This window comes from Micromys minutus, assembly GCF_963924665.1.
Source record: "Micromys minutus genome assembly, chromosome: 1".
Lineage (NCBI taxonomy): Eukaryota > Metazoa > Chordata > Mammalia > Rodentia > Muridae > Micromys > Micromys minutus.
This window is the reverse complement of record NC_137969.1, coordinates 233,596,271-233,616,870: the sequence shown is the minus strand read 5'-3', so window position 1 is coordinate 233,616,870 and position 20,600 is coordinate 233,596,271. Positions and strand designations below refer to the sequence as shown.

Here is a 20,600-nt window from a genome sequence, read left to right as displayed (position 1 = left end):
GTACCCTGAGAGTGAAGAATTTCACTCCCACAGTGGGTTCCCTGGCAGAGCACATCATTTGTGGAACACATTGTTGCATCTCACCAAATGGAACAACATTGTCCAGTGGTATTTTGGAAAGAACATAGACATTGACTAATATCACAGGGAGAGGACATTGGCACTTTTGCTTGACTTGAAAGAAAATCATGGTTATTTTGATGTGTGTGGTTACCCATAATTTCAGCATAGCTAAGGAAAAGATCAATTTTCAAAACACTCCTGCATTGACTCAATGAGATATGACTACAAAGAGAGTAATAAATTATTTTTCTAGCATTGCTCAAAGAGATGAGTCACCATTGGGTGCCCCCCCCCCGTGTGTGTGTGTGTGTGTTTGTGTGTTGTATTCTTTACAAACACAGTATCTATCATTTAATTTAATACTACAAAAAGTTACAAGAAAAGCCTAATTCCTACACATTAGCGCTATGCTTAAAAACATCTTTTTGCTTGATTCTAAGTTGTCTACAATTGAAAGAAAGTGGTACCTTGAGGACAATAAATAGATGCATTTCACAGAGGCACAGGATGTGCCATCTCTTGCAGCATGATTGTTGGAATCTCGTGCTGTCAGCATCTCCTCTGAGGAATGAACTACTGAAGCTTTTTCTTTTATGAAAGCTTCATATTCATAAGGCGATGGCTCTGCTTGCTCTTGGCAGGCCCCACACTCACTCTGTTAAACTGGAAGTCATTTATCTGAGTTGAAGCCCACTATTGGAACAAGCTGAACAAGAACTCACATCGCACATAAAAGCTTTTGGAAGAGACCTGGGATTGGCTCTGGGGGTGGATATAATTCAAATGCAAATGCACTTCATCAGAGGTTTGCCTTGGATGCCAAATTTAGGGGCAAAAGAAGGACCAACTACTGATCATTTGCTCTTTCCCCCCCCTCCAAAAAAAAAAAAAAAAAAGGAAAGCCAACTGTACAGTCAATATTCCTTCTATCAAAATAATGTCATAAAAGCATGAAGAAAACATTCTAATCCATTTTACAGAGGATACTACTAATGGCACCACTTTATCATTTCATATCAGAGTGTGTTTTGAAAAGTGAAGGGGGAAGTTGCCAATATCTGCATCTCATGGGAAAACATACGGAATTGAAAAATAAGAAAAATAACCATATTTAAAAGACCATAGATATGGTTCTGTGAGTATAGTGCTTGAATGCAAACATGAGAACCTCGGTCTGGATCACTAGTATCCCCATAAAAACAAGGCATTATGGCATCCATCTAGAATCCCAGCATTGGTCAGGGAGGCAAAACAGGTTAAGTCCCAGTACAGTTGCTAGCTAACCCATCTGTTATCAGTGGTTGGAGGATGGCCATGTTATTTCTGGTTCTACTTTGTTTATTTAAAAAATTAAAGTAAGGGCCCTTACAGATTTATGAAATATCAAGGTGACTTTATTTACCTTTTTTTATTATCAATATGTATATATATTCATGTACATACTATGGTTTCTCCTCCCTCAACTTCTCACAGATTTTTCCCACCTTCCTCCTCTCTCATCTGGATTGACACATAGCTGTTTATTTTTGCATCTAAAAAAATAAAAATAAACCTGACCAAACAAATCAGAATGGGACAAAACCAACAGAAGAAAAGAGCTAAAGAAAATGGATAGGAAACACACATAAATGCAGATTCATATGGTCACAGACCCAGGGATCCCATAAAAATACAAGACTCAAAGCCACAACACAAAGTCCAGCAAGATTAAAAAGAGTGGAGGGAGTGGAGGTTGGGCGAGGGTAGAGGGACATAATCAGCTGCTGCCCCATTGATTGTCAGGTATGAGATGTCAAGATGAGATGTCAAGTCATCTCATCTTGTCAGTAGAGATGGAGTGAGGTCTTGGGTGTGTGGAATAGAGGGTTCAGCAAGGGATCTGCCTGAATGCAGGCAACTGTCAAAGGTGGTGCCATAGGCGGGAACATTCCTTACATGGGCAGCAGGATTTGCCTCATCTCCAAGGTGGAGATCTGCTATGAGCACATCTTCTACACCATCAACATTGAGAACTCCATTGTAGCCTTTGCCAAAGTTTGATCCTTCAGTAGAGCAGACAGACCTACAGATCATCCAAAACTGCCTCCAGATAAAGTCTTTCAATATATGACATCTTAAGGAAGTAATATGAAAGACCTCACTTGGCTTTTTTTTTCTTACAACTTTATTTAAAGAAGAGAGATACATATACAGAGTCTTAAAGGCATTTTGGCAATTCTTTTAGATGTTTGATAGCATGCATTGAAATCCCACTAGTTATCATAAGCATAAAGTACATGTAGAACAGAACGTAACATGGAAACAGAGTTTAAAAGAGAAGACTTGATAAACAAGAGAAGGGTAAAGGAAAAGGAGGCTCTGGAATCAACACTCAAATCAGGGAGGGGAACACTGAGGAGAAAGACAGGTTTGACTCCAACTGCTACAAAGTCAAGTCCCTCTTTGACAAAGATTAGTGTATGTGGAGTAGCAGATGGTTGTGATCCCTTGCTTAGAGTTGAACTAAAGCAAGCTAACTGAAACTGCTAAATATATTTTCATCACTGAAAGGATTTTTCCCATCACTAATTAATCTTTCAGCAATCATTAGTGAGTTGTTTGCAGATAGGCTGTAATACTGTGTCTTGAGCCACAGAAAATTGTGTGTGTGTGTGTGTGTGTGTGTGTGTGTGTGCATGTGCAAGTCTGCGTGTGAACGCTTGTGCATCTCTCTCTCTCTCTCTCTCTCTCTCTCTCTCTGTGTGTGTGTGTGTGTGTGTATCCTTTTGGTTTTTGGAGATCCTATAAAATGAGGTAACATATTTTGACATTTAGGCTGCTGGATAGTAGAGACCTTTGTTAGTCAACAGTACACACAGGTAAACACTTTTTTAGGCAGAGGTCACTTTTTTAATATAATTCTTAAATTCCATCATATTCCATTGCCAAATAAACATTAAGAAATTTGTAATTGTATAAAAAGTAACTAATGTTTATCAGTAAGGCAGGAATGGAGGTAGAGGTGGGAAGAGCACCCTCATAAAGGCAGAGGAGAGGGAGAATGGGATGGGGAGTTGCAAAGGGGAAACTAGGAAAGAGGACAACATTTAAAATGTAAATAAATAAAATAACCAATCAAAAAGAATGAATAAACTCATCAAGCATATTTGTCTTTGTAGAAGTAGTCATGGTGTCTCTTCACAGCAATAGAGCATAGACTAAGATACCTCCTTTGACAATTTATTTCTTCACACCTCTGAACACTTAGAAAGTAGGGCTAGGAACTCTTGTTATCCATCCTCCTCCAATCCACAGTACCATTCTTTTTATTAAAATCCATCTGATTTAAAATATTATAATTTTTATTTGTTTTCCAGGTGAGTTTTTACTTTTATTAGGTATTTTATGTATTTACAATGCAAACTTTATCTCATTTCCCTGTTTTCCCCTTTCCCCAGTTTCTATGAGAATATTCCTCCTCTCACACACTCACTCCACCTCACCACACTGGCATTCTCCTACACTGGGGCATTGAGCCTTCACAGGACCAGGGCCTTCTCCTATTGATGCCAGACAATGTCATCCTCTGCTACACATGTGGCTGGAGCCATGGGTTCCTCCATGTGTATTTTTTGGTTGGTGATTTAATCACTGGGATCTCTGGGGGATCTGGTTGGTTGATATTGTTGTTCATAAACACAGTATTTATTTATTCTTTGAAAATTTTATACACATTTATATTTTGATTTCATTATTCCATCACTTTCCCTACAGCTTCTTCCAAAGCTACTTCCCTGAGTGTCCCTCCAACAAGCAACTTCTCATTTTCTTTTGTTGTTGTTATTGCTGTATATAATCCATTGAGCCCAATTAATGTTTGTTAGGCAGGAATGTAGTCTGGTAAGCCCCTCTACCTTCCATGCGGTAGGAGGTTGATAGGTTTGGTCTTGTCTAGGTTCTATGCAGTCAACCACTTCTGTTGACTTCATGAGTACAAAGAGAACAATGTTGGTTAAGAAAGGTCCCGAGCACAATTATTCAGGAGAAAGTGTCATTCCCCAGAAAGTATAGGCAATTTAACAGGCAGCCAAGAAAATCTGCACACAGTGCTAAATGTTCTCAGAGGGGAAACATAGCCACCCTGTAAGAACTAACAATATACATAACCAAAATTAATTGCTCTTAGTTTGCCCATAATAAATACATTTGATGAGTTTCTGAATTAATGATATCAATTACGGTTATTTATTAATTTATTGTGATATTAACTTACCTTCTTCAAAACAATAGCTTGCAAATTAAGATGCAACACATGAATTTAATTAAAATTTTGGTAATTAAAATGTATTGAACAATATAGAAATTTCTGTTTACTAAGTAGTGAAACTATCCAGCAATCCTGACAAAGGTATTCCTCCAAAAAATGGCTAAAGTTAAATAATATAGAATAATTCATCCAAGATGGCAGACACCATCTATAAAGGCGGCAATAATGTTTATTTTCTTATTGGAGACACAGTCATCTTCACATTCATCAACATTTCTTTTTCTTCTCCCCCTTTGTTATCCTATAGAAAAGTCCCATTGAGAAAGCATAAGACTTTTCTTGTCCACTTGTATTTTCCAAGGTTTCATGCACAGTGCCTTCTAACAAATATTCAATTGATCATGACTTAAATGAGTAAGATAAACATGATTTATCAAAAATGTAATTTCTTTTCTATGTGACATAAATATCTATGTCTTTCAACTATATTGACTGCAGTCATCATTAACTGAAGTCTCCATTTAGCCAGGGCTCTAGACTTTTGGCTCTGGGGGTCAAGGAGTTTCAAGCCTCTGTTTGTACTCCAAATGGTATCGGATGAATCCTCCATGAAGTTGTTATTAAGAGTCTTGGCAGCATCTTTCATGAAGTAAGGAGTGACAGTTGGCATCCCTCTTAGCATTTTTGTCTGCTTAATAGCCCCACAGCGATCACACACACAGTCTAGGCAACAATAATGAGGACCCATCCTGCCTTAACAGGCTTTGGTGAGAATAATTGGCTGGCAGACTGTTTTCTTAGATATTAAGGTCAATAAATATTAATTGGGGCTTCATTCTAAGTAAGACAGTTGGCTAGGCACAGAAAGAGATAGGGCCATGGTGTAACATCACTGAACATCAAAGGAGAGAAGTATATACATTAACATAAGTGAAAAACATCTAATTAGCATTCTGAGACAGATACTAGTATGAACTTTGAAGACAAAGAAGGATCAAGACAAGTTGAAGTATGTCATGAAGGAGCTGGGTTTTGATTTTTTGTTTGTTTGTTTGTTTGGGGGGCATTGAAGAATGATTTGGTTTGGTAAGCAAGGGATTTAAGAAGTAATATAAATAATCATAAAAACTCAGACACACAGGATTACTTAAGATATAAATGTATAATAATAGTGGAACATCTATTGTGCTTTGGTGTTTATCATTTTCAACAGAATCTACTAAGACTTCTACTCTTTTCTTTTAATAACAGAGCCAGGATCAACCCATTTTCTGAGTACATGTTTAAGAGGACATGCTTAATATTTTAGAGGACTCCTGAAAACATTTAAATTTCTTTTTTAAATCACAAGAAAAATAACCTATTATAATCTAATATATTTACACTAATACATCATAAACCTATAGTGCTAATTACTATTTGTATAGAAGATTCATGAAGGTCAAAATGTGGAGGGACCATAAGAAACAAACTGTAGCTTTGGATGGAGCCATACTTCATGCCTTTTATTCCTGTATGCCTCTCTAAGCTACATCTCAAATGTAGTACTTCCTTTTCACGTCCACTGTGTCAGAAATGGAGCCAAAGTACATGATAGTGAGTGTAGGTTATAATCTGAGGTCTCAGCCTGATTCCTGCATCAATTCTCATTACTTCTGCTTCACTTACTACCTACTGAACTGTGGTTATCCTTCCACAAAGTTATTTTCTTAATATAATATTTTATTAATTCTTTGAGATCTTCATATTTGAACTGCTATTCTTGCCTCCTCCTAGATCCATCTCTTATTTCCTTCCAAATTCATACCTTCTTGAAAAAGAGAAAAACAAAACATAGTAATCCCACTCTGTGCTTCTTGTACACTCATGGGTATGTTGGCACATTTACTAGATTGTATCAACCTATGAGGGAACCACATGTCTAACAAAAACTGACTCTACTTCCTTCAGAAGCTGCCACTTATCAATAGCTCTTCAGCTAGAGGTGAGGGGGACTGAAAGCCCCTCCCCTTGCTGTACTAGAAAGTTGATTGACATAATCTCGTACCAGTCTCATGAAAACAACCATAGTAGCTGGGAGTTTATGAGAGCAATGGCCCCTAAATCTTACACATTTTTTAACCCTCTGCTACAATGGTTTCTAAGCCTTAGGGTACAGGGCGATAAACCCTGTTTATGGTTGAGCACCTCATGGATGCTATTACTTTGCACTTTGACCAGTTGTGAGTTTCTGCATTAATCACTGTTGACTTCATAAAATTTCCCTGATGAGCACTAGAAACGGCATGAATTTATGGGTATAGAAAGATGAATTTAAAGGTAAATTTTGTACTATATCAATTTTACAGGGTAAGAGTAGTGGGTTCAAGGCCTTAATAACTATGATCTCACCAAACATTGTTCTTGGTCACATTTACACTACCTGCTATGCATTTCTTCCTATGAAGCAGGTCTTAAATCTGTTCAGAAATCAGTTGGTTATCTTTGTGACATTCACAATGGCATTGTGCTCATGAATATAGTTTGCCATTTAAGCTGCTACTGAAGCTTTCAGGTTTTACAGGGCTTATAGCTGGGTATGACTGATGCATTTTCTACTCTAGCAGTCTTTACAAAGCTTGCTCCTTCTATTAAAGCTAACCAACATCTCTTCTAAGTCTTATACATCAATCCTACTACCCAGTTCACTTTTCTAGAGGGAGCTGAACATTCTGGTACCCTTCAAATGTTCCATGAATGCATTAGTGTTGACCTATTTTCACTATTAACTTTTCATAATACCTACAAATTCTAACCATCTTATATAATTTAACACATTACTTTGAATATCTATGTATAAGCAACCCAATGACCCTAATTAAGTAATTGAAAAGCATTTAAATAACAGTCTGGTGGAGAGATTTCTATGAAAAAATATCCACTTTAAATCAAATACACAATACTATAGTTACCTACTTATATTTATATGTGTGCATGTTTTATCTGTCTGTATGTATGTATTATGTATGTGTATGTATTATATAATATGTATCTGTGTATGTATGTATTAGTGTATACCATTTGCATATCAAATTCCAGCAAAGGTCAGAAAGAGGAGTCAGAACTAAAACAGGAGTTATAGATAATCATGAGCTATCATGTAGGTGCCGAGAATCAAACTCAGTTCCTTTGCAAGAGCAGCAAGTACTCAAAACTGTTCTTATTCACTGAGACACAGTGGAATGTAAGAATGACCTTTGGCTCCCATATTATAAGATAGGAAATTGTCTGCATAGACAAATTCTCAAACACCTTATACCATTGTTGCCAGATGAAGCCTATGCTAACTGAATTTATATCTAACTTACTATAATTCTTCTTTCTTTATTATTTATTGAAGAATTACCTTGGGCTATGAATAACTGGAAACTAGACTTATTGTCCTGGAGATTATTTATCTTCCTCAGTATTTATTCATGATATCTTGGACCAAAAAGTTGGCCTAATAAATTGCACTATGAAAAGCTATAAAAGGTTCTTTCTTCCTTTACCTTCTTCTCCCTATCAACATTCTACAATCTGAAACATTTATCAGAAGGCTATCCAGTTCTATTACGTTCTATTATAAATGGTTAATGTCCCGCATAAAATTAGTAATATATTAGTAACCCTTTAATGTAAATATTTTATTAAATATTTATAACTAAAGGTCCAGAGAGATGGTTTAGCAGTTAAGAACACTTACTTCTCAATCACAAATCTCAGCAGCCACATTAGGCAGCTCAAGAATATTCATAACTCCAGTTTTTAGGGTCTCAACACTATTCTATGATTACAGAAACTCACAAATGGGATAACCTACACTCACACTGACAAAAATAAACGTGAACACCTATACAAGCACGCATAAATAGAAAAAAGTTCTAAAGCTATTTTTAACCAGATTTTAGAGAGAGGGGTCCTAGTCATCTACGGAAGGTACAATAAAATAGAAATGAAGGACAGGGTAAAATGAGGGAAGGATGGCCCTTAAGGAGTATTAAAAAGCATGTGTATATTTGAGGGACAATGATATAAAGTTGGGCTAAAATGTCAAAGAGGTCAGGTGAGGGGAAAGATTTCCCATGAGGGCAATTAAGGACTGGGGCAATGATACAGAGAATTTTCATCTACTGCGTAATTTGGCTTGGGTTCAACCTTGACCAGGGTTTGGCACCCAAAGGGCATTACAGCATAATTGACAGAACACTGGAAATTCAAACTTTGTCCTCAACTTTACCCCTTTCCATTTTGGTCACCTTAGATTGTGAACTTCATCTCTGCAACAGAGATTTTTGTTCTCCAAATGTTGTGATCAAATGCCATAATCACTCAAGGGAATATCTGTAAGGAACACAGAAGATTCAGGAAGTTTGTGTCTTAAAGGAGACCAGAAAAGACTGTGTGAGCAACTAAACAGGTGTTTTAGTCTCCTCAACTCAGTATTGTTTGTTCCATCTTATCAGGTTGTATAAATACAGATTTTATTATATTTTAAACATATATAAGTAAAAATAATTAGCTATAACAATTACTAAAATATTAGTAAATTACCAAGATAATATTAAATTTCCTTTAATCAACATCCTCACCTCCACTTGCACAATGATGGTTATTGATTTTACAGTTTTTTTGATTTTACAGTTGTATAAAGTTATATTGACATAACAATGAGGCAAATAGTAAAAGTATGTCATTCTCTAAGCTCTTGTGTATGATTAAAAAGTGCAGCCATAACTGTACTGATTTAGAGCATTTCCTTTATCTAAACAAGTTTTTCCTTTTCAGGCAGCAGTTGGATATTCCAGAACCCCTAAGGTATTTACTAGGTTAGTATTAATTAGGTATTTTATAGGTATCTATTATTACTTTGTTGAAGACATTTATTATGAAGGTATTTGGACTTTGTCATATACATGTTGACCTCTTTAGAAATAATTCTTTTTTATGCTATTAATACTGATTTTTGAAACTATACTAATCTTTTGTATAAAGGTATATTCTACCTCATTACATAGAATAATGTTATTGGACTCAATTTTCTAATTTTAAAAGACTTTTGTGATTTTGGTCATAAGGGATATGAATTCAAACTGCAGAGTTTTTGTAGGCATATAAAAATACTTGCCCCATAGAATGAGTTGGAAATTATATTTTCCTCTATTTTCAGAAATATCTCTTTCCAAAACACTTGTTATAAATCACCAAAGCTATCTGGAGTTTTCCTTTGTGAGAATTTTTGTTTGTTTGTTTGTTTTCAATTATATGTGGGTATAAGATTGCACATGTACATATGTTTAATTTAAAAAACAACTTTGGGGAGTTGTCCTCTGTTTCTACTTGTGGTTCCATAGATAGAACTCAGATTCTCAGATTTGTATGACAAGCACTTTCACTGATTTTACCACAGAGCTTTCTTCTGGGCCCAATGGAGTTTCAAGTTGCTTATTCATATCCTTTGGTGATTGTTTTGTGCTTATGTAGATTTTTCTGGATTTCATTGCTTCGTTTGTGGTTGTCTTATCTTTTTAGGACTCTGTGATTTTTATCTATGTTTATTTCAGAGAAGTAGCTTTCGTGGCATTCTTTGAAATCTTCTTAATAACTGTAAGGTTGGTAGTGATGCTGCCTCATTCATGTTGAGTTTGTTAATGCATGTCCTTGCATTTTTTCTTGTTTACCAGAAGGTTTGTCAGCTCTGTTGATTTTTTAAAGAAATACTTTAATCCAGTGTTCTCTGGTGAAAAAAGATTACTAGGATACAGATACATATATAATACATATATAAATGTATTAGGGGAATTGGAACATACAACTTGATGCCTAAAGAACTTACAATGTGTTATATTCAAGCAACCTGGAAAACCAGAAAAGCTGAAAATGTAATTCACTCCAACTGTGAAAGCTCATACATTAGCCATGGCTCTCTAAAGGAATAGAGCTAATAGTTATTTATGTAAATAATCAGACTCTTTATTTAAAGCATTTTAACTGAACAAACCATGCTCTAAATTTTGATAAGGAAGGTCTTCTGTAGAAAAACCTCTTTTGGTGCTCTGGTGGTCCTTTCTTCAGCTCATGGTGATAGAAACCTTTAAAGACAGCATGTGCCTTTTTGCTGACTGTCAATGGAAATGCATAGCAAAAGCAGATAGATTTTTTTTTCCACCAGGGAAAATGACCATCCAATAAGTCTCAGACTTCATGGGTAACTATTCTAGTTTCTAGCACTTCAGAAGGTATTGAGTAGATCTGGAGATTCTAAAAAGGATGAATGCCAGTTGCATAAAGCATCCTGGTATTCTATGTGCCCCATTTTATTTCCCAGTCTTTCTCTCTCTGATTATTCTTGCATAATTCTATATTTAGGTTCTATTTTCAGAGAAATCTAAACTACACATATATTTATGATCATTTCTTTATTTTAAACCTTAGTTTTATCACTTCCCAAATCTGTGTTTATATCCCAGAGTCATTGTGTTCAATCAATTTTACTAGTTATGATTTTGATAATGGTCAGTTAGTTACATTTGTATTTATGTAAATATTTTACACTTCACTTTTTCTTCAAAATTCTAATTTAAATTAAAATATTAAAATTACTTTCAGATTCTAAAGGCTTTTTAGGAATGTTTGTATTATCCTCAAGAAAGACTGTTCTCATTTGTTATATTTTAGCAGTCGGTATTTTCACATTTATATCTTCCTGAAAAACCTTGATATAAAACAAAGTACTTAAATGTTTGCTAAACAATACATAATGTAGAAAGCATTTAATAATGCAGTCTTTCAGGGGAGTTTCTTTTACAGGCACATTTCAGTATTCTTTATGAGAAACTTTATTTGAACTCTTTGAATTTCCAATGGTCTGTGTAAAATATACTACTCTATAGGAATTCTGTAAGTGGAAGTTGGTCTAGAATGAGTTTCTTAGAAATTAAGAAATAGTTTCTTTGAGAAATTAACTTGAGAAGAACATCACTGCACCAAATACCTCAACTGGATATAATGACTTTGAATATCAAACCAAAACCAAAACCAACCAACCAAACAACAACAAGACTAATTGAAGAAATAGGCCCCAAAGTTAATCTAATAAAGGTTACTGTGCTGAAGTAATTCTCTACTGTGCTTACTATAGACTTTTCTCTCATATTTTGTAGTTTGTGATATATGAAATGTGTGTGTGTGTGTGTGTGTGTGTGTGGTGGGGAGGGAGACTATAGTTTTTGAGATGAGGCTTGTTTGTCATTGGTCAGTAAACCCTTGCGGTCAGTCAATCTTCTTCCATCACACAGTGCTGGAATTACAGGTATGTGAGGACATATCTGGCATTTAGCCATAGGTTTTGCGATTCCAAACCTGGGTCTTCAGCAAATACTAGAAGAAAACCTGACCCATTGTACTATCTCACCTTGCTTTTGTTGTTGGGTTGTTACTTATTAGGTTTCGTTTTTTAATTTCAATTCTTTTTTCTTTTCTTTTTTTTAATTGAACAACTTTATTTTAAAAAACAAAGATAAATGTACAAATTTTATGCATTTTTGCATAAAAGTATGCAAATACATTTTTGTCAGTACTTGGTTTTTTTAAAGGTTTAATAGTGTGCATTAAGATCTTACTAGTTACAATGAGCACAAAGTACATGTAAAACTTATCAGGTTTTAACTCTTTTGATTTTACAAGTTTGTATTATCCATCTTTCTTCCACACTATAGCCCTAGCACCTAAATCTTAGGAGAAATCTTTAGCATTTTACTCCTTTGTATTTCAGATAAAAAAATTCAACACTCAAAATTGTGATTCTTCTCATTCACCTATTTACCAATTAGCAAAGAAAATGTGGATTGGTGATGTCTAATTTTACATGTTCATTGTGCTTTATGGGGATGCTGACCTGAAAAGCCTTCATGGCTACCTATTCAGAGTCTCCCATTACTTTTACTCTTACTCAAAGGAAAGTTTCTTTCCTGCCTAGTAAATCTGAAAAATGAGGTGCATGTATTATCACCCTTTAATCTTGTTAGTACCTCAACTATGTTTTTCTCTACTTAGAGTACACAAGCTCGGCTTTTTTCTTTTTCAAATCAGAGGTTCATCATGAGTCACTCTTCTGAGTGCACAGCTTGAGAAAGTCAATGGGAGGAGAAGCCCTTGGTCCTGACAAGGCTTGATACTGCAGTGTAGGGAATGTCAGATTGGAGAGGTGAACACCCTCATAGAAGCAGGGCTAAGGGTGATGGGATAGGGAATATGGAGGGGAATCCCGGAAAGGGGATAACATTTGAAATGTAAATAAAATATATCCAATAAAATCAGAAAGAAAGTTAAGATACTTTTAGGATCCTGTACTTGAAACTTATTAACTCACAGTTATGACACGTTCTTTAATCTCTAAACAACTTTTCAGTCACAGGACTTTGTCTCATCTTCTTATTGATAAATTATCTATCAAACTAGCAAGCTTTCTAACAAGAAAGACTCCAGAAAGAGCCTTCATAAATTTTTATCAGTATCATCAAAGCAATGTTTTTAAAAATAATTGATGATGATAGTAATAATAACAGTAATAATAACAACAACAAGACAATTGGATGTTTTGTTGACTGGGAGTTTGGAAACTTAAAGTATTTTGTGGGTAAAATGCAACTATTAACCAAATGTGGTTAAGAAGAGGAAGAGAAAAATAATCCCTGAAACTCGCTGTTAAAAGCTCCTCTTGCAATACTAAATATTAAAATGTACCACAATATGTAATTTAAAGCATTCATTTTCCAAAATAGTAAAACTGCATTAAGAATCTTTTATTATATTTTATTAATATACAAAGGACTCTTTTATTTTTACCACATTTCTCAGAAGCACTCTTGTTTCTTACAAAAAAAAAAAAACAAAAAAAAAAACCTTTGATTCAAAAAAATTAACAAATGCACCATTTCTCAATGTTTCAACACAACCCTTTGATTTCTGAAGCTTGTGTTGTAATACGAACCATAGCTGAAGCCCAGTCTCACAATTGTCAGGTTTATTAATTACACTGGTAGAAAGGAAGGCAATGGGTAGAGAGACGATGGTGTGTGCTTAACTTGCAGTTGATGTTCAGGTTGGTAGTGCACTTAAAAATTCATAAGCTCTGCATATTTGCTTCTGGGAGATGTTATTTTTCTTATTAAATAATCAAATTTTACCCAGAAAAACAATCCATAATATCAGTTTTCTTGGAGTATATTAGACTTCATTACTGGTTATTTTCATAAATATTTTATAAGTACTTAAAATATTTTTTGTTATATACAGAATGATATTAAAATATTTGTTATATTAATCTTACTCAAATTAACTATACATATAAGTTTTGTCATCATTGTATTCTAGCTCCTGGGAGGAAGAGTGTTAATTCCACACTTGACTATGAACTTTGTGATTATGTCAATTTGAGTCTCTGGATTTTGATTCACATTCAAAATAGTATGTGAAGGAATTCTGAGTGCTTCAAATATTAAATCTCAATCACTTATTTAGAAGCTCAGTCAATTTTCTATATTTCTCTGTGTATATTTATATTTGTATGTTGACCCTTTAAGCCAAATTCAACATTTTAATATATACTAATTGGCAGGGGCAATAACAATCAGAGATACTGGCAACAGGATAACATATTTCTGTTCCTGCACGACAAGCATAAGTTAATCCCCACCCACATCATATTTTAGACAAGCTCACACTACAAGAATAAGATTGACAAACATTAGTTTTTTTTCTGTTATGTCATTTCTCTCCTCTTAAGAATAATCCCTGACATCTCAGTGCTGGATTTTCGTGCTATGCTCTGTGTACCAGTCCCTAACTCGGAACTATTCATATTCCTAATTCTTCTGTAAACATTTTCTCAATTTCCTTTGCTGAGACTCTCTCAATGAAATATGTAAATGCATCCAAATGACAAGAATCAGGAAAATAGATAGTAATTAGAAGAAATTAATTTAATGTAAGCAGATACCAAAATGATAGCAGGAAATGATGATTAAATAGACATTATGTGCAAAAGGCCCATACAAACTGAGGGAAATATAAACATCAAGAGGAGAGATATAGGAGATGTAATAATAAAGCAAATTTCTGAAGAGGATCTTCAGCAGGACAGACAGCACAATTGCAGAGCTGAAAAATACATTATTGAGCATAGATAAATTAAAAACATAAGTAGAGATTCAGTAACATAATAAAATATTAACTAATTTATCATATATTTGGAGAAACTTCAACAACAATGCTGGCAATAAAATTTATGTAAAACTGGTTGTAGATGAACAATGTCTTATAAGAACAGTGTCAGACAGTAGATATAGCAGCATTTAGTGATCCAAAAGACACAAATCACAGCAGTGTTTGTTAAGAACTTGTTTTCCACAACACAAGGTGATTCTATAACATTACTGATAAGAGGATAAAATGAGCCCAAATATAATCATGAGACCCACTTTGGCATCCAAAACCTGAAGGATACCTCTAAAATAACAAATTAGAGGTGTTCAAGAGCACTTATGTGATTAAAAAAGAGACAGAAGAAAGATGGGAAGAAATCAAAAAGATTTATTTGGGTGAAACAAAAATTACATAAATTTGGGCACATTCTATAAAACACCTTGGTTTTCTATAAAAAAGGTTTTTTTAAGCTTTGTTAATTTTACAGCACTGTTACATCGGTGCTACTTTCCTTTAAATAATTCTACTGTGTTTAGGACATGCATATACATTTGAGAGTGACTCTACATGATTACTGCATTTTTTCAAATGGTTTCTAAACAGTAATAATAATAAATAATAAACATATATAACAGAAATCATAAATCAAATCATAAAAATGCTATCAATTGAGGAATAAGAATAAACGTATTTTCAGTTAAATGATTTTCCTGTAAGTTAAAATTATCTCCAAGTTAAGCCCATTAAATGGCTATTGCTCCAGGGAGAACCAATTTCTGCAAATACCCCCTTCTTAAGATTAAGAAGCATCCCTTTGTGGCTTCCAGTAGGAGAATCATTTCACCTGTTGGCTCTCACTAAGTGCTTGCAGTCACTAGGATTTGGCAAAAGTTACATCATCCTGTTTAAGCCAGACTGCTTTGACCATAGACCCAGGGTCTTGACTTTCAGCCTCACACATGAGCTTGGGTTTTTGTTTTCCTTGATATTATTTATTCACATTCTCACCAAATTGTGTCTTGTGTTTTTTTCTCATTTTTGGTGGACTTTAAATGTCACTTTTAAATATTTTCAATCCTGAAATTATAAAGCCTTATTGCCAAAAAGTTTTATTAGTTGGCTTTAACAAAAGCTATGATCACCTTTGTACCAATAGCAATAAAGAGTAAAGTGTAGGCAGAATTCTCATCTTTTAATGTCAGTTTCCTTTTTGGAAATCCAAATGAGATAAATATCCTGATTCACTATTGTTGCAAATATACCTAGGATGTGGTACTGTCTATGAATCATTCCCACAGTGATAATGGAATGACTATTGGAAGAAAGCACCTACAAAATAATAAATCAAAAGTAATTTATATATCTCTGATATTTGATTTTAGAAAAATCCCTCAATCTAAACAACAGCAATAAACAAACACACACACACACACACACACACACACACACACACACACACACCTCTAAATAAGTATTTTGAGTGATTACTATGTATAAAGGAGGATCAGTACATAAAATAATGAATCCAACTTAATATAACTTTAGAAACTTACTATTCATGCTGGTTAGTATTGATTATCAACTCGATGGGATCTTGTTACCTGGGAGATAAGCCTATTGGTATATCTATGTGTGTAGTTTTTAGATTGAGTTCATTGAAGTGAAAAGACAGCTTAAATATGGTCTGCATCACTCTATGTGTTAAATTCTGAATGAATAAGAACAAGAAAACCAGCGGAACACCAGCACCTACCTCAGTCTCCTTTCTACCTGCAGGTTTAATGTGTTGGGCTCCACCATGGAGTTGTTGTCATCTTTTGTTGGAGATTCGTTCTATTGCTTTGATTTAACCAGGAATCTACTTGTCCAAATGCTTAGGATACTCATCCCCAATTGGTTTTCGATCTATCAATAAAGATGCCAGCAGCCAATGGGTGGACAAAGGGAGACAGAGGGGGGACCTTTAGAGTTGCAGTGGCTAGGACTACAGGGAGGAGAAAAGAATCATCATGACTACGGGGAGAGATATGGATGAATATAGGACCTTCAGAAAATAGATCCAACCAGCCACATGGAATTTCAGAGAAGTGGCCATTGGCTACTTCTTAATTGGGCCTAGGGTAGTAGCGAGAGGAGGAGGATTAGAAAGAGAAGGATTAGAAGTGCCCTGCAGTTTAGCTAGAGAGCATAATAAAATAAGCTAAAGTGTGTGTGTGTGTGTGGGGTGTGTGTGTGTGTGTGTTTGTGTTTCTTTCATGGATCCAACATTTCCTGAGCAGGTAGCTGGAAATGCAACCCCCCACCCCTCAAGCAGAAAGCAGAGTAGCTAAACTGGATGCAACTGGTTTCTCGGTGAGCAGAGCTGAGTCACGTGATTCCACTAGAACAAAGGAACCCAGCTGCCACCAGAGAAAAAAACCTCAGCTATGCAAAGAGGCTGACTGGCTCCCTGACCTAGTGCTAGGAGTGAGGCAATGAGAAGCAGACAAAGAAAGACTTCTGTCTCCAACAAGCAACAATCAATGGACAGAGATTTATATATTTGATTTAATTCTTTTTAAGGCTAGAAGAGTGTATAATGGTAATTTTTTAACTGTTCTTAAATATTCAGAGATATTAAGCTCCACAGGAGGGAGAAGTTAGGGAGAGTCTATGAAAAAATGCTTAAAAAAATTTAAAATTCACCAGGGCAAATTCTCAAATGGGTATGCATGGGATTTCTGGGATTACCTAGCCTGGCATGACAGAAATAGACTCTGAAAATAGGCTTATACAGTAAGTAAGGAGAACTTATTAAAGTTAAATACAGAGATGTATGCTTATTGAAGCTTTCAATCCATAGTTCAAAAACCGAAGATGGTGAGAAGCACTGTCTCAATGATTAATATTTATTTAGATTGCTTTAGTTGCTTTGACTTGTTTTAATTATCAAAATGTGGGTGGTTATGAGTTTGGTGGTTATATTAAAATTCCTCCAAGAGAGAGGTCAAGCTGTGTCTTTAATGCTTTCCAGTTACTGGACATGCTATTTTGGAAGAGAGGCTCTGTATTTGTGTTGACCAAAATGGAGAAAAGGCTTTGGACTCCATCTAGGATAATACACATCAGAAATGACAGACAAAGACCCCCTGAAAGTCTCAAACAATTTCGAGAAAATCAAAAAGGAGTGGTAACTTGATCTGCTGATTCCTTGACCTGGAAACAACCCAGAAATTGGCTTAGTCGTAAAAAATGTCTCTAGCCAAAAAGTCAGTTAAAACAACACAATAAATATTCTTGGTTATGGAATCCTTAAGATTCTTCATCTCCTCCTTCATATGGCATGGATGAAATTTTATTATAATTGGTTCTTGATACAATTAAGTCATAAAAAAGACAGTTGTCACTCACCTGCTCAAACAAGGAACAAAATTTCATCCTTAACTGATCTGATACACTTTGCACAATCCATATGAATATCTTAATGGTACTAAAATTGTGGTTGTTAGATTCATATATTACAGAATGTACAGTTTTGGCAAGATTCAGCTCCACAGATGCTAAACTGGTACTGTCTAACAGCTTGCTTCCCAAACAGCTTCAAACATCGCTACTGATTCCAGATGATCTTGCCTCATCCAACCTTTCAGATAGATCTGTGGGTTGATGTTAAGGTGATAAATGATTAGACAGTAGAGAGGTAGGTGGGGAAAAGGTTAAGAAAACAGAAGAGGAGGGGAGAAGGAAGAGATTCTGGGAAGAGTCAAGATGGAGCTGGAGAAGGAGGATCTAGATCCACGTGGACTTAATTGACAATAGGTAGATATGAATATTTTATGGGATTCTATAGGTCTTTTTTATCTCATATAGAAAGGCAGTTTGTATCTTTGTCCATTGGATGTAATCTTATCATGCAGAACGTTTGTGAATTGAGAATGTAATCTATAAACCTGCTTGAAAGACTACTGGGCTTTGGAGTCATGTTTATGTCAGGTGATGGAGTAAAAGAACCCCCCTCGGTAGGGGGGTGCGGGGGGGGTGTTGTATCCACCTGTGATAGAAGCAACTGGGCAGGCAGAGTGAACAGCCTGGAAAGGAAACCTTGTGGAGAGAGCAGCTTGTGGACTGAGTAAGAGTTCCTGTGCTTGGCTCCACACTAGAGCAGCATCTGTAGAGTGAGAACTCCCCCCCCCCCCCCGGAGGTGGGGAAGGGAAAAGATAAGCTATCCTTTTAATATTTACTGCAACGTGGATCCAGTCAGAACATAAGTCAAGTACTGAGCCTTCTAAACATACAGAGACTTGATAACAGATGCTAAATTAGCTTTATTAATTTCTAAACCAGCTTTTCTAATTTTCCTACCCCTCTGTACCCTTTAAAAATTTGTGTTGCCCCTATTCTGCAAGAAGAAGCCATGGGGATCCAATAGCTCTGTTCCCTGGTTGTGGGTATCTGGTATGGTTATTTTACAAATTATAGATAGGCTTTTATTTTAAGGGATAATTTGGAAATGGTCATAATTTTGAACATGAAGGAAATAGATGGAATGGATTACTAAATCTTATTCTTCAACAAAACATTCTGTAGCCATAAATTTAGATTGATAGAAATCTTTGTAATTGATGCAAAATTTAAGTTAAATTTTCTTACATTGTTACACAATTTATATATTGATATAAAATTAAGATTTTTATTGGAACAATTTTGTGTATTGATACAAAGTTTGAAATTAATAGTTACTCTTAGATGGGCATTGTATTTATGCAATTCATTTATGAGTACAAGGATTTGACCCAGTCCTTTGAATAGCTGCAGCTATTACTATTACAAACTGTTAGTAACACAAGCTAAGGGTAAGCTTATGGTTATGTTAGTAAGCTCATGGTTACGTTAGATTCTAATTTAATCTTAATAAAGTGCTTTAAATGTACTCAAATAGAAATGGCTAAGAGTAGCTAAGGTTTAACATATATATATATATATATATATATATATATATATATATATATATATATATATATATACTACTTATATAGCTATGATGGCCTTCAAAATCATCAGAAATTCACAGAATGTGACATTTGATACTTCGTTATTTGACAATGAGACATGTCTGCTCCAGACAGCTTCCCCATTCTTCTTCAAGGAAGAACTGAGCGTCTTTACTTCCAGGAGAGGTGGCATATTGTGGTAGAAATTGCCCTATCCATCTTTAGAAAAAAAAATACTGTTCAGGAACGAACACACAATTCAGGAGAGTCGACTCCTAAGCTCAACCATGACAGGGTAAGCTAGTCCATCATGTTCCTACTTCATTCCTGGTTCTGCCAGGTGTCTCTGAGCCAAAAGGCTGAAGACAGATGCTCCAGTGTTATAAGAAAGTAGGGGACTGTCCAAGGAGTCAGCTGTCTCTACAATTGTTTAAGTTTTAGAAGCTATTGTTTTATGCTTCCTATATATTCAGGTAATATTTGATTCACTCTTGAATTTCTGACAGAGTTGAAGACTAGATATAGTCTCATAAGCAAACATGAATTATTTAGCATTGAAAGATATGGCATAGAGTTGAAAACATGGTTTCCGGATGGTGCTACAGGCTAAAATCAAACATAATTTAGGTATAGAATTATAAAATCTTTAAGTTAGGAATGCTGGGAGAATAGTTTGTCTAGTTGACAAATATGATGGACTAGGTATGGATTATATATCATACTCTGTGATTGACATAATTGTTGTGGTTGTACTCAGTTTATGTCTGAGAGACTAGGGTTTTTTTGGTGTGTGTTTGTTTGTTTGTTTTTTAATTTGGACTAAAAAGGTGAGGTGTTGGATATTTGTTCAAATGCTTTGATTTAACTGGGAATCCCCATGTCCAAATGCTGAAGGTCTTTGATCCCAATGTGCTTTTGATCAATAAATAAAGATCCCAGTGACTAATGGTTGGACAAAAGGAGATGGGGCAGGACCCTTAGAATTGCACAGTCTAGGACTCAGAAGGGAGGAGAAAAGGAATTACCATGACTAGGGGGAGAGATATGGATAGACATAGGAGCTGCAGTAGATAAAGCCAACCAGCCATGTGTGACT

The 20,600-nt window shown here is 35.2% G+C and overlaps 1 pseudogene across 1 annotated transcript in view; it reads left to right on the top strand.

Annotated features, from left to right (window-relative positions):
- The first annotated feature begins 1,950 nt into the window (after positions 1–1,950).
- LOC308417712 (heat shock cognate 71 kDa protein-like) overlaps positions 1,951–20,600 on the top strand; it is a 59,212-nt pseudogene continuing 40,562 nt past the window's right edge. Inside the window, exons 1-2 of the transcript in view lie at positions 1,951–2,097; positions 9,860–9,939. The product of the transcript in view is annotated as a heat shock cognate 71 kDa protein-like (transcript). The remainder of the gene's footprint in view (positions 2,098–9,859; positions 9,940–20,600) is intronic.